The sequence below is a fragment of the Panthera uncia genome, unplaced genomic scaffold (genome assembly GCF_023721935.1).
Source record: "Panthera uncia isolate 11264 unplaced genomic scaffold, Puncia_PCG_1.0 HiC_scaffold_1233, whole genome shotgun sequence".
Classification (NCBI taxonomy): Eukaryota; Metazoa; Chordata; class Mammalia; order Carnivora; family Felidae; genus Panthera; species Panthera uncia.
Window position 1 is genome coordinate 14,625 of NW_026057847.1, and position 11,972 is coordinate 26,596.

Genomic DNA, 11,972 nt, shown 5'->3' on the forward strand with positions numbered 1-11,972 from the left:
TCTGGTCCTTTGCAGTCTCTGCTGCTTTCCACTCACAGAGTCACCCCTTAGGATCTCCTGCAGGCCTGGTTTAGGGGTCATGAACTCCATTAGGTTTTGTTTGTCTGGGAAAGCCTTTCTCTCTCTTCCTATTCTAAATGACAGCCTTGTTGGGGAAAGGGTTCTTCACTGCATATGTTTCCATTCCGCACATTGACTGTTTCCTACCCCTCCCTTCTGCCCTGCCAAGTTTCTTTGGACAGGTCTGCTGCTACCTTTATGTGTCTTCCCTTGTAGATTAAGACCCATTTGTCCCTAGCTGCTTTCAGAATTCTCTCTTTATCTTTGTATTTTTCTTGTTTCGCTAAGACACGTTGTGGTGTTGACCTGGTTTTGTTGATTTGGAAGGGAATTCTCTGTGCCGCCAGGACTTGGATGCCTGTTTCCTTCCCCAGATGGGGAAGCTCTCAGCTATAAGTTGTTGAAATAAACCTTCTGCCTCTTTCTGTCACTCTTCTTTTTCTGGGACTCCTATGATGTGGCTATTATTTCATCTCACCGAATCAGTTAGATCTCTGGTACCTGACTCGTAGTCTTGTAATTTCCTTTCTTTCTTTCTCTGCTTCATCTTTGTCCATAATTGTACCTTCTATTTCACCTATTCTGACTGCTACTTCTCCCATCATTGCTGTCACTGCATCTCGTTTATTTTGTATCTCCTTTACAACATTTCATTTTCAGCATTCATCGTGATGATTCGTTAGGTCCTTGATCTCTGAAGCAGCTTCGTTTCAAGCCCAGCTATGAGTCTTATGAGTGTTATTCCAAAACCTTGATCAGACATATTGTTTCTGTCTCTTTCGAGCACTTCTCTGGCTGTCTTTCTTCCCGGAATTTATTTTGAGGAGAATTCTTCTCATTTGTCGTTTTGGCTACTTTCCTGTCCTTTATGTGTTTTAATAGCTCGTTCTGTGTCCCACACCTGCGAGTACTACTATATTAAAAAGTGGTCCTACACTCTCCCGGGCCTGACAGTTGAACAAGTGTTTTTGGAGTGTGTTGTGTGCACTCTTTTGTTTCGTCTTTGGCTACTTTTCTCGCTCCTGGAGTGGTGATTTGGGCCTTCCACCAGGTGTGCTTCGATTTGTTTGTTGAAGTAATCTTGGAAAAAAAGGAGAAGAGGGTGGTGAAGATTCCTTAGCCCAAAGAGAGAAATGACAGGAGTGGAAAAAAAGACCAGGCATTGTCTCAAAGGAGCCATAGGGCTTAATCCAGAAAGAGAGGGAGGAAAATGAATAAGGAGATCTGGAAAAGTATAGATAAAATGCCTGATCAAACAAAGAATCAGAACAGAAGAACAAAGGGAAAATATATATAAATAGCTTTGACCCAAAGTCAAACCGAGACTACTAGGCTGATTCCAAAGGGAGAAGAGGAAAGAGGAGAGTAGAAAGACAAAAAAAAGGGGAAAGAGAAGAAAGGGAAAGCTAAGGAAAGAAAAAGGGGCGCCTGGGTGGCTCAGTTGGTAAAGCGTCTGACTCTTGAATTTAGCTCCCGTCATGTTTCGCTATAGGTGGGTTGGAAACCCCCATCAGGCTCTGCAGTGAGAGCATGGATCTTGCTCGGATTCTTTCTCTCTCCCTCTCTCTGCACCTCTCCTGCTTGATCACTGACTTTCTCTCTCAAAATAAAGAAATAAACATTAAAAAAAGAAAAGATAAAAAGAATAGTAATTCAAATGAAAACAAACAAACAAACAAAGATAGAAAACCAGAGGAGAGTGGTCTACTGGTGCCTGGGACTGGTGGCTGTGCTGGTCTAGAGGAGGGGCTGTCTGGTCACATCAGTGTCAGTCTCACTCCCATAGAGAAGCAGTTACGAGGCACATAGAGGCAGGGTTTGGTGTAATGGGCCTGCCTCCACTGAGGCTCACTGTCCATTCCCTGAAGCCCCACGATGTTGGTCATGGGGAGAGAAATGGCAACACCCCAATCTCTCCTGCCCACATGAGGTGTCTCAAAGCTCACTGTTTAGGCCGTTCTCAGAGAACAGCCTGGGGGGCCGGCTTGCCTTGCTGCACAGTCTCCTGTGCTACCTGAGCACTAAGCTGGGATTCAAAACCCTATAGGATCCCACTTTGCTCATACCTGGTTCTGGAGTAGCACCACTCTGCCCAGTTGACAAAGGGCCTCTGGCTCCTGCTTGCAGGGTCTTTTTCCCTTGGGCAGGGCAATGCCTCCTCTTTCCACCATACTCAAGGTGTTCTCTCCCAGTGTTGCCCTGAGAGCCTAGGGGAGGCTCAGTCCCCACCAGGCGTGGGAGGTGGCAGCTCTGATCTAGAGAAAGTCTGGAAACCTTGAAAATTCTGTTTTTTTAACTTCTAAGGCTGTTTTGCAAAGTAGAAACTGGCTCTCTGGATCTCTCCTTGGTCTGTGGTCCGGACAGGTTTTCTCATATCCAAATACACTTCCCACAGCCTCTGTCTCTCTTCCTTTCATTTCTCCTCCAAAGGGCTTCCCCCAATCCATGCCTGTGTTGCCCATTTTATTTCTCCCAATTCGCATACACACCCTTCTGTCCCGCCAAGCTGTCTCTTTGCACCTGTGGAGATTTTTTTGTCCGTCTGCAGCCTGTATTCCTGGTATTCCAAGTGTTGTGACCTCAATACTGCTGTGTTTGAGGGACAAGGGAAATTCTGATCCTTCTCCTCTGCCATCTTAACTCCTCCCACCTCCTTTTACTTTCCTTTTCAAAATTTCACAGTTCTGTGTAGGTTTGCATTAGTTTATCAGTTTAATATGTTTTATAGATATTTACAATGGGCTTTTCTTACATGAAGTGTATTGATCTGAATTTTTGTCTTTTTCTTTTTTTAAAAGTTTATTTATTAATTGGAGAGAGAGACAGAGAGAGCACAAGTGGGGAGGGGCAAATAGACAGAAGGAGAGAGAGAAAATCCCAAGCAGACCCTGCACTATCAGCGCAGAACCAGATGGAGGGCTTGAACCCAAGAACTGTGAGATCATGACCTGAGCCAAAATCAAGAGTCAGGTGCTAACTGACTGAGGCATTCAGGCGGCCCTAACATTTTTTTGGAAGTCCGCTGGGTACTTTTAATTTAATATGCCTTAGTTTAAAGATATTGTTTCTGACCCTTTCCCTTTCCTCTTCCCTGACTCTTTGTAATCTGCTCTGTCATTTGTGTTCCCTAGCTTAATAAATAGCAGCCCTGGAACAAGAAACGTCCTGGACTCCAAACTTCCCTGAAATCACCACATCCAGTCACTCACCACATTCGATATTTTGTACCTGCTTATCATTTTTCATATGTTATTCCTGTAATTCCCCCTCTCACCTATAATTTTGCAGTACTCTTCTGGTTTTTCTTCCTTTACGTTCCTCCTACATTGCTGCCAGAGTGACCTTTCTAAAATATACTTGTGACGATGTCACTCCTCTGCTTATTCAATGGATTCCCATTACCTGAAGGAGAAAATTCATGTTCTGGCATAACACTCCTCCCGCTCCTTTTTTTTTTTTTTTTTTTTTTTGGTTTCGTCCTCATGTTCCAGTAATATCTCTCTATCCCATTCCCAATAACTCTGTTCCAGTTTTGCCATATTGCATAGGTGTCACTTACTATATTATTTCATACTTGATCCTTTTGCCATTATAGAATGCCCTTCCCACCCTCCCTGTGCAGTTTGTCTGTCTTTTAAGATACAGCCCTATCTTCCCAGCGTTTGCTGAGCTTCCCAAATTGTTTTCTCCTTTGTGCATTCACTGTACGTTATTCACTTCCCTTGCAGAACTAGTGGATGGTATTTTTCTGTCCTTGCCTGTTTTCATGCATCTCTACCGCTACTAGCATATAGAACAGACTCTGTCTTTTATTTATATTTCCAGCTCTTCCCCGGATCGTGGCTATGACTTGACAGATACAGTATGTACTTGTCTTTTTGAGTGGGTGAGTGCATGACCAAATGAATTAATGTGATATTTTTCTGAAGTTGGGTTTTTGTTTTGTGCTGTTTTTCTAGGAAGGAACAGCAAAGTCAGCAATGGAAGCAAAGGAAGGTGGTGTTGGTATTATTGAAAATATGCCACCAGAGTAAAGAGTTAATGACAGTTGGACTTCTGCTGGTGGAGTGCATAAAAATTACAGAAGTGGTAGGCTAGTGAATCTCTGTGAGTTGTTTTCCTATGATTAAATGTTAGTATGAAAAAAAATCTGAAAGTATGTAGATCCAAATATATTGTCCTTTTTTCGTGAAGATATTTTTCTGTTGCTATCTTTCTTTAGAAGTATCTCAAGTACTACCCCCTTTTGCTTCTGGAAAATCTTGAACCCCCTGAACATCTTTTCTGCTATTGCTTTTTATTTTATTGAAATATTCATGAATGGAGATAGACTTTGTATGTGTTTAAAATTCATGGTAACACATGTTTTCATTAATTTATCTGTGACACTATTCTCTAGATATGATGTCAGCATTAGAATTAGGAGAAGAGGAAGATGTGGAATCACCTTCTCTTCCTGAGGTACTGTCTTCTTCTTATTTTTAAATATAAGCATGGAATTATGTTAAAACGTCCAAGAGATGCTTTGACTTTGACTTTTGGATAATTAAAATAACGTCGCAGTCATACTTGTAGTAATATAAGTAAAGTAATGATGACCTATTCTAAGGTGACAACTAAGGAAGGAGTTAAAAAAGTCCTGATCTCTTAGGCCCAGGCAGCTGCTGCATAAAGCTACAAGCACTGTATTTGAAATCAAAAGACATGCTAGCATCTTGGTTCCGTCACTTCCTAGCTGTGGGATCTTGGAAAACTTGCTTGAATGTCAATGACCTCTTTCCTAAAAATGACACCAATACCCACCTCTTGGTTATGTGTAATGAACAAATGTGGCAACGTTTTGTAACCTATAAAGGATGCTATAGAAATAGAAGACAAAATGATCACAGTGGCTTTTAGTGACTTACTAAATATTGAGAATACTTTGGTGAATGTTTTTTTATTGCTGAGAGTGGGGTGGGGGGACAGAAGATCTGAAGCAGGCTCTGCACTGAGAGCAAGGAGCCCAATGCAGGACTTGAACTCATGAACTTTGAGAACATGAATTGATCCAAAGTTGGGCGCCTAATCGACTAAGTCACCCAGGCCCCCCAAGAACACTTGTTTTAAATGTGAAGATGTCTGGAGGCCAAAAAATGGCCGTCAGTTCCAGAAAAGAATGGGAAAGTAGGAATGGGTTTTTGATTTTCTAATTTGGTGCTATGTTAAGTTCAGGTAATCTCTTAGTGGAGACATCATATAGGTATACAGTTGACTCTTGAACCAGGAGGGTTTGTACTGTGGGAGTCCACTTACACACAGATGTTTTTCAATAAATAGAGTACCATCGTGTAAATGTATTTTCTATTCCTTATGGTTTCTTTTTCTTTTAGTTATTTCTTTTGAGAGAGAGAGGACAGAGCACGTGGGTAGGTGAGGGAAGGGTGAGAGAGAGAATCTTAAGCCGATTCACACTGCCAGAATATATCTTTCTCTTTGATATTAATTGATTTGGCTGCTAATAATTTAAAGTTTTCCAATTCTTTAGTTATTAATCTTTAAAACGTACTCAAATGCACTTTAGTGCTCGTTATAAGGGATGGTAAGCTAAATAGTTTTTAAGGTTTGTAAAATTAAAAATCATCTAACTTATTTTTTGGTCGATTTAACATATAATGAATTGTTTAGGTCCAAAAACGGACAAACTTAAGTTTATGAGTTCATACTTTTCTTCTGTCTTAGGCTAAGGCAAGTTAGTTTTCACTTCTTACAGGAAGTTACAATCCAGTGACTTGGGAACAGCTAAACATAGATTAAGAAAGTTAACAGTAAAATTGTAATTATTTTCTCATTTTTCTTTGTCTGTACTTGATTACTTAAGGATAAGGTGTTTTTACAAACATGTGAAAATCAAAACAAGGAAATTAACCATTTGTTTTTGCAACTGCAAAAAATGACTCAAGAACCAGCAATGAATAAGGAATGTGATAGGGAGAATGATATATCTCTATATTTAAGACATGCTTCTATGCAAAACTTTGAGGAAATGTGGATCAAATAAGGCAAATTAGACTGGAAAAATAGCTTAAAACTCATCACCAGTGAGTGAAAGCTGAAGTTTGGTGAAATTTGTTAACAACACAGCATTCCTACTCATCTTGAAGAAGAACCACCACGGGGTCACTCTAAGGAGGAACCAACTGAAAGGAAATACCTTCGAATTGGACAAATACTGTACTTGATTGTGAGGAAGAAGATGCATTTGGAGTGTCTGTCTCGGTAGTATTTCAGACATTTCCTGAACAAAAAGAGCCTAGCCTTGAAAATGTCATTCTCTCTCATTCATACTCTGGGTCCCCAGAATATGCTTGCCAGTCATCTTCTAAGCTTTCTTTAAATGAAAGCAAATCATCTGGGACATATAAATCAAAACCACACTGAGATATCACCTCACACCAGTCAAGAGTGGCTAAATGACCAAATCAGGAGACTATGGATGCTGGGGAGGATGTGGAGAAACAGGAACCCTCTTGCACTGTTGGTGGGAATGCAAACTGGTGCAGTCACTCTGGAAAACAGTGTGGAGGTTCCTCAAAAAATGAGAAATAGATCTACCCTATGACCCGGCAATAGCAGGTGGGTGGGTGAGGGAAGGGTGAGAGAGAGAATCTTAAGCCGATTCACACTGCCAGCATATTTCTCTCTCGGAATTTCTTTCTAGGAATTTACCCAAGGGGTACAGGAGTGCTGATGCATAGAGGCACTTGTACCCCAATGTTTATAGCAGCATTTTCAACAATCGCCAAATTTATGGAAAGAGTCTAAATGTCCATCACCCGACGAATGGATAAAGAAATTGTGCTTTATATACACAATGGAATACTACTTTGCCATGAGAAAGAATGAAATATGGCCTTTTGTAGCAACGTAGATGGAACTGGAGAGTGTGGTGCTAAGTGAAATAAGTCATACAGAGAAAGATACCATATGTTTTCACTCTTTTGTGGATCCTGAGAAACTTAACAGAAGACCATGGGGGAGGGGAAGTGAAAAAAAAAAACCTTAGAGAAGGAGAGAGCCAAACCATAAGAGACTCTTACAAACTGAGAATAAACTGAAGATTGATGGGGGATTGGAGGGAGGGGAGGGTGGGTGATGGGCACTGAGGAGGGCACCTGTTGGGATGAACTCTGGGTGTTGTATGGAAACCAATTTGACAAAAAATTTCATAATAAAGAAAAAGTAAATCAGACTATGAAAATGAGAACAAACCAGATATTGAGCATCTTTTTAACAACAATGAGGATTTTAAAAATGATATAGAAAATGAAAAAGCAAGGAACCGACTAGTTACATTTAAAGTGAAAGAAGGCCAAGTGTTTGACATGCAAATGGTAAAAAATATGGACCAAAATACCACCGATTGTAAATTAGACCTCAGTCTAGTGATTCAGAGAGCCTTTTTGATTTGTGGCTTGCCTGCTGCGATGTGATGAAACACATGGTTCAAACAAAAAAGCATGATATTTCTGCTGTCACAAACACGAGAAAACAAAACCAGTACAAGATTTTTTTTCCAGAAGCCATTATATGCAGATAATGACAGTAGTCATAACTCTACAAGTATTGATTCTGAATTAAAAATTGTGAGTTCTTCTTCAGCATCTAGTTTTCCAGCATCTGAAGTATATCTCAGTGAAGAATTACATCAAGATATGCAAAGGTTTAAGAATGAGATAGGCATGTCACAAGCAGAGTTCCTGTCTTTGGAAAGAGAGAAAGTTCAACCTCCAAAAGAATAGAGGTCCGCCTTGCTGTTACTCTTGTTTTTTCTCTTTAGCAATTATCTGATCCATTCTGATTTTCCACTCAAGAGAACAAGAGTGTGCATACAATGGAATTGTCTAAATAAGTAATTGTGTCTGGAAATAGATTATTTCTGCTATCTAACTAATAAGAGTTTAGGAAAACATTCTTATGATTTGTTTTCCTTAAAGTTTCTGTGTCAGTCTTCCAAGTAGTATATGAACTGGGAAACTAACTTAGCTATATAAGTACCATGTGACCTCATGAACCAGAATAACCGTAAAGAAACTGCTTAAAAACATAATAGGGGCGCCTGGGTGGCTCAGTCGGTTGAGCGTCCGACTTCAGCCCGGGTCACGATCTCGCGGTCCGTGAGTTCGAGCCCCGCGTCGGGCTCTGGGCTGATGGCTCAGAGCCTGGAGCCTGCTTCCGATTCTGTGTCTCCCTCTCTCTCTGCCCCTCCCCCATTCATGCTCTATCTCTCTCTGTCTCAAAAATAAATAAACGTTAAAAAAAAACATAATAATTCCAGGTTGTTTTTTTTTAATATATTGGCTTAAATATAAATTGCATTTCCATAAACAATAAAATGAGAAAGAAGTAATAACTAAGAGAAGGAATATAAACAAATGTCCCCAGCTAAAGCAATCTATTGCTTCAGTACATGTCTGTAGACTCTGGGTCTAGGGTTCTTGCTTGTCTAGCAAGACAGCAGCGGGATACAGGATTACAATGGGAGAGACAGCTAATGTCCTGGAGAACACACGAGCCCGGATTAAGGGTCCTTGCTCTGTTTTTTTAGGATCAGAAGGCTTCCAAACATGGTGATGGATGTGCACAAAGAAACAATCAATCTGTGAACAGGATCTCATGGTCATGAGGGAAAGGGGGTTTCAAGATATAAGGTGCTAGGTGTTAGGTTCAATTTAAAACAAAATCCTGGAGGCTGGCAGATTGTTGTTAACAGCTGACCTGAGGCAGCTTCTCTGTTTATCTTAGCTAGTCTAGGGGAGAAGACAGATGCTACCTCAGGATCCACAAGGCACCTTTCTTTTGCTAATTAGCTCCCCTCTGGGCATCTTCACCCTGCAGCCTACAGCCTATAGCCCTATTTACCTGTTTACCTAATTTGGTCCTTCCTTCCTGTGAAAGGAGCTTTCTGCTATAGTACTAAATTGGGGAATGTGTCCTCCTGAGTATCTAATCTTGTTTACCTCACACACCTTTGTCTTGGAGCCTTTGCCCTGCCCTCTCTATACCTAGATACCTAATATTGTTTACCCAAACTTGGGTGTGAGCATCCTATGGTTTTGTAATTTTCTATGCCTGGTTAACCCATCAGTGCAGGCTCAGGGAATTCCTAAGCTTATTGCCCACAAATATATGCAGTCTTGTCTGCTTTACTCACAATCTTGGAACTTAGAATTTCAACATGACCCCTTTGAGATAGGCTTAATAGCAGCTATTTGTATTATCACCCCTTTTTTTCACATTTTAAAAATCTCATTCTCAGATGTTTCTTTTGAGTCAAACTTTCACTTTATGTTCAATAAAGTATGATACCTTTTGGCCTGTATGATTTTTACCATGTGGGTAGCATAAACCTTCAGCAAACCTTCAGTATTTAACTCCAAGGGAGAAAACTGAGTTTTGAGATGTGTGGACTTTAGAAATAGACAAAATCTAGAGGTACCCTCCTTTAAAAGAATAAGTAGCGAATCTACTCATCCCCTATCAAGGTATTAATTTACTGTGCCAAAGTCATAATTTTCATGCATCTGACTAATTTAATGAATTTGTGGTCATTTCCCTGATTCAGCATTCAAGAATTGTATCATCTCTTTTGTTGCCATAAAATGCTAGATAATGCCACTTTAGGAACTTGGGACAAATCATTTAACCTTTTTGAGTTTTACTCACGTTATCAGTAGCAAATGGGATTAAAGGTGATCATTACTTTTATACCCTCTCCCTATAAAGTTTTATGGTTATTGAATGTGAGATTCGGAGAGCATTACTAATTTCCCAGAATTCCACCCTAACGTCCGTTTCACTTTATTCATTTTGTATTGTGGCAAACTTTGGTTCATAAATTTTAGGGGACACTGTCACTTTTTTTGAGAACCTTAGGATCCAAAAGAAAAAGAATTGTAAAAGGCAGTCAGGGAAAGAATAACTCCGTGCAGAAAGAGGAAAGCTTCCTGTTTTTGTTACTGGAGCACTTCCATGTCACATGTTTTAAATCTGGCTGTTGTGTAAAACCCAGGTGGTAAGGATAGAAAAGGACAAATTTTGTCTCTTGTCTTTTTATTTCTTTGTATCTCTTGGTCAGATGGGGTGGGTGTGGGTGGGGAATTCTCGGTAGCAAAGTGTGGATATGAATAAGAGTACAAAATTAAGAAAGCCCTTTTAGAAATTTTAGTAACTTCTGTTTTTTTTTAATTCCAATAGAAATGAAGCAGAGTTTATAAAAATTACAATTACTTGTAATGATAAACACAAAATATTTCCCTCCATTGAATTTATGACAAACTAAGTGTCAACTGATAAAATGAATGAAAAAACTTCTTTTTATTGACTAAAGTAACAATTACCTTTAGTATCAAGTTCCATTAAAGGTTGAAGAAAAAAAGAAGCACAGAGGAAGTGACATGGAAGTATCAGAAAACATACATGATGCTGCGGCTGCTGGATTAATTCCACAAAGACAGAATGGAAAAACTGATAACCATCAAATGCCTATTACAGAAATAAGGATTCTGATAGGTAAGACTATAGCAATACTTAAGTAGTAGGTAATTGTTATTTTCCTATTCAACAAACTTTTCTAGTTTGAGCTGTTCATGATGAACAAATTTCGTATTTTTCGTGGAGCTATTTCATCCTACGTGCTAATGAGAAAAATGTAAATACCAACGAGATACCATTTTTTGCAGTCATAGTGATAAATATTTTATTAAAAAAAATAACCAAAGTTAGGAAATGTGAGCAAAATGACATTCTTAGACACTGTGGCTGGATGTAATTGGTGACTCCTTTCTGAAAGGTGATTTAGCAGTGAAATTCAAAATTTCAAATATGTCGGGGCACCTGGGTGTCTCAGTTGGTTAAGCGTCCAACTTTGGCTCAGGTCATGATCTTGCACTTCACGAGCTTGAGCCTTGTGTCAGACTCCGTGCTAACGGCTCAGAGCCTGGAGGCTGCTTCAGATTCTGTGTCTCCCTCTTTGCCCCTCCCCTGCTTGTGCTCTGTCTCTGTCACTGTCAAAAATAAATAATATAACATGAAAAAAATATTTCAGGTAGGTCATCCCTTTATTCCAATGGTTTCATTGCCAGGACTGGGTCCTTCTGAAATACGTGACTTCTATAAGCAAGCGCGTGTGCCTGCACGTGCAAACACACACACACACACACACACTATAAGAGCATTTATTATATATTATTACATATACAAAATAGGATAGATATATTAAGGTTACTTATATAAATATGTTACATGCATATGTGAAGGATATTTATTATCGCATTCCCATATCAAACATTTGGAGATAGTCTAAATGTTTATTTACTTATTTTGAGAGACAGACAATGTGCACACTCGGGAGCCCAAGCATTGAGGGGGAGCAGAGACAGAGAGGGAGAGAGAGAGAATCCCAAGCAGACTCCACGTTAACAGTGCAGAGGCCAACACAGGGCTCGAGCTCACGACCACAAGATCATGACCTGAGCCAACATCAACAGTCAGATGCTCACCAGACTGAGCCACCTAGGTGCCCCAGAGATAGGCTAAATATCCATTCATTAATAAGGAAGTAAAGTTTCACTTCTATAAAGTAATGGAGTATGGGACCATTTAAAAAAATGAATTTAGGTCTATGTGTACTGATGGTTTAACAAAGTATATTTAAGGCATTTGGTTTGGTTTTATGTCATGTCTTATGCACATTTTGTTAGAATACTTTTAATATCTACTGAATTGCAAACGGAAGTTCTCTGCTACACTGGCAGTCTACCAACAAAATTGCTAGTTATTAGATTTTTGGTTTTGTTTCCCAGTGCATGAGTGCTCCAATGTTGGACCCTCAACTTAATCTGAATATTGCCAAGAGGTTTCACGTGGCAACA

The 11,972-nt window shown here is 39.8% G+C and overlaps 1 long non-coding RNA gene across 1 annotated transcript; it reads left to right on the forward strand.

Moving 5' to 3' along the window:
• Positions 1–4,023: 4,023 nt before the first annotated feature.
• Positions 4,024–10,601, forward strand: LOC125916835 (uncharacterized). Its single transcript, XR_007456045.1, has 3 exons — positions 4,024–4,149; positions 4,460–4,521; positions 10,446–10,601. It is a non-coding gene; the product is annotated as an uncharacterized LOC125916835 (long non-coding RNA).
• Positions 10,602–11,972: the final 1,371 nt, after the last annotated feature.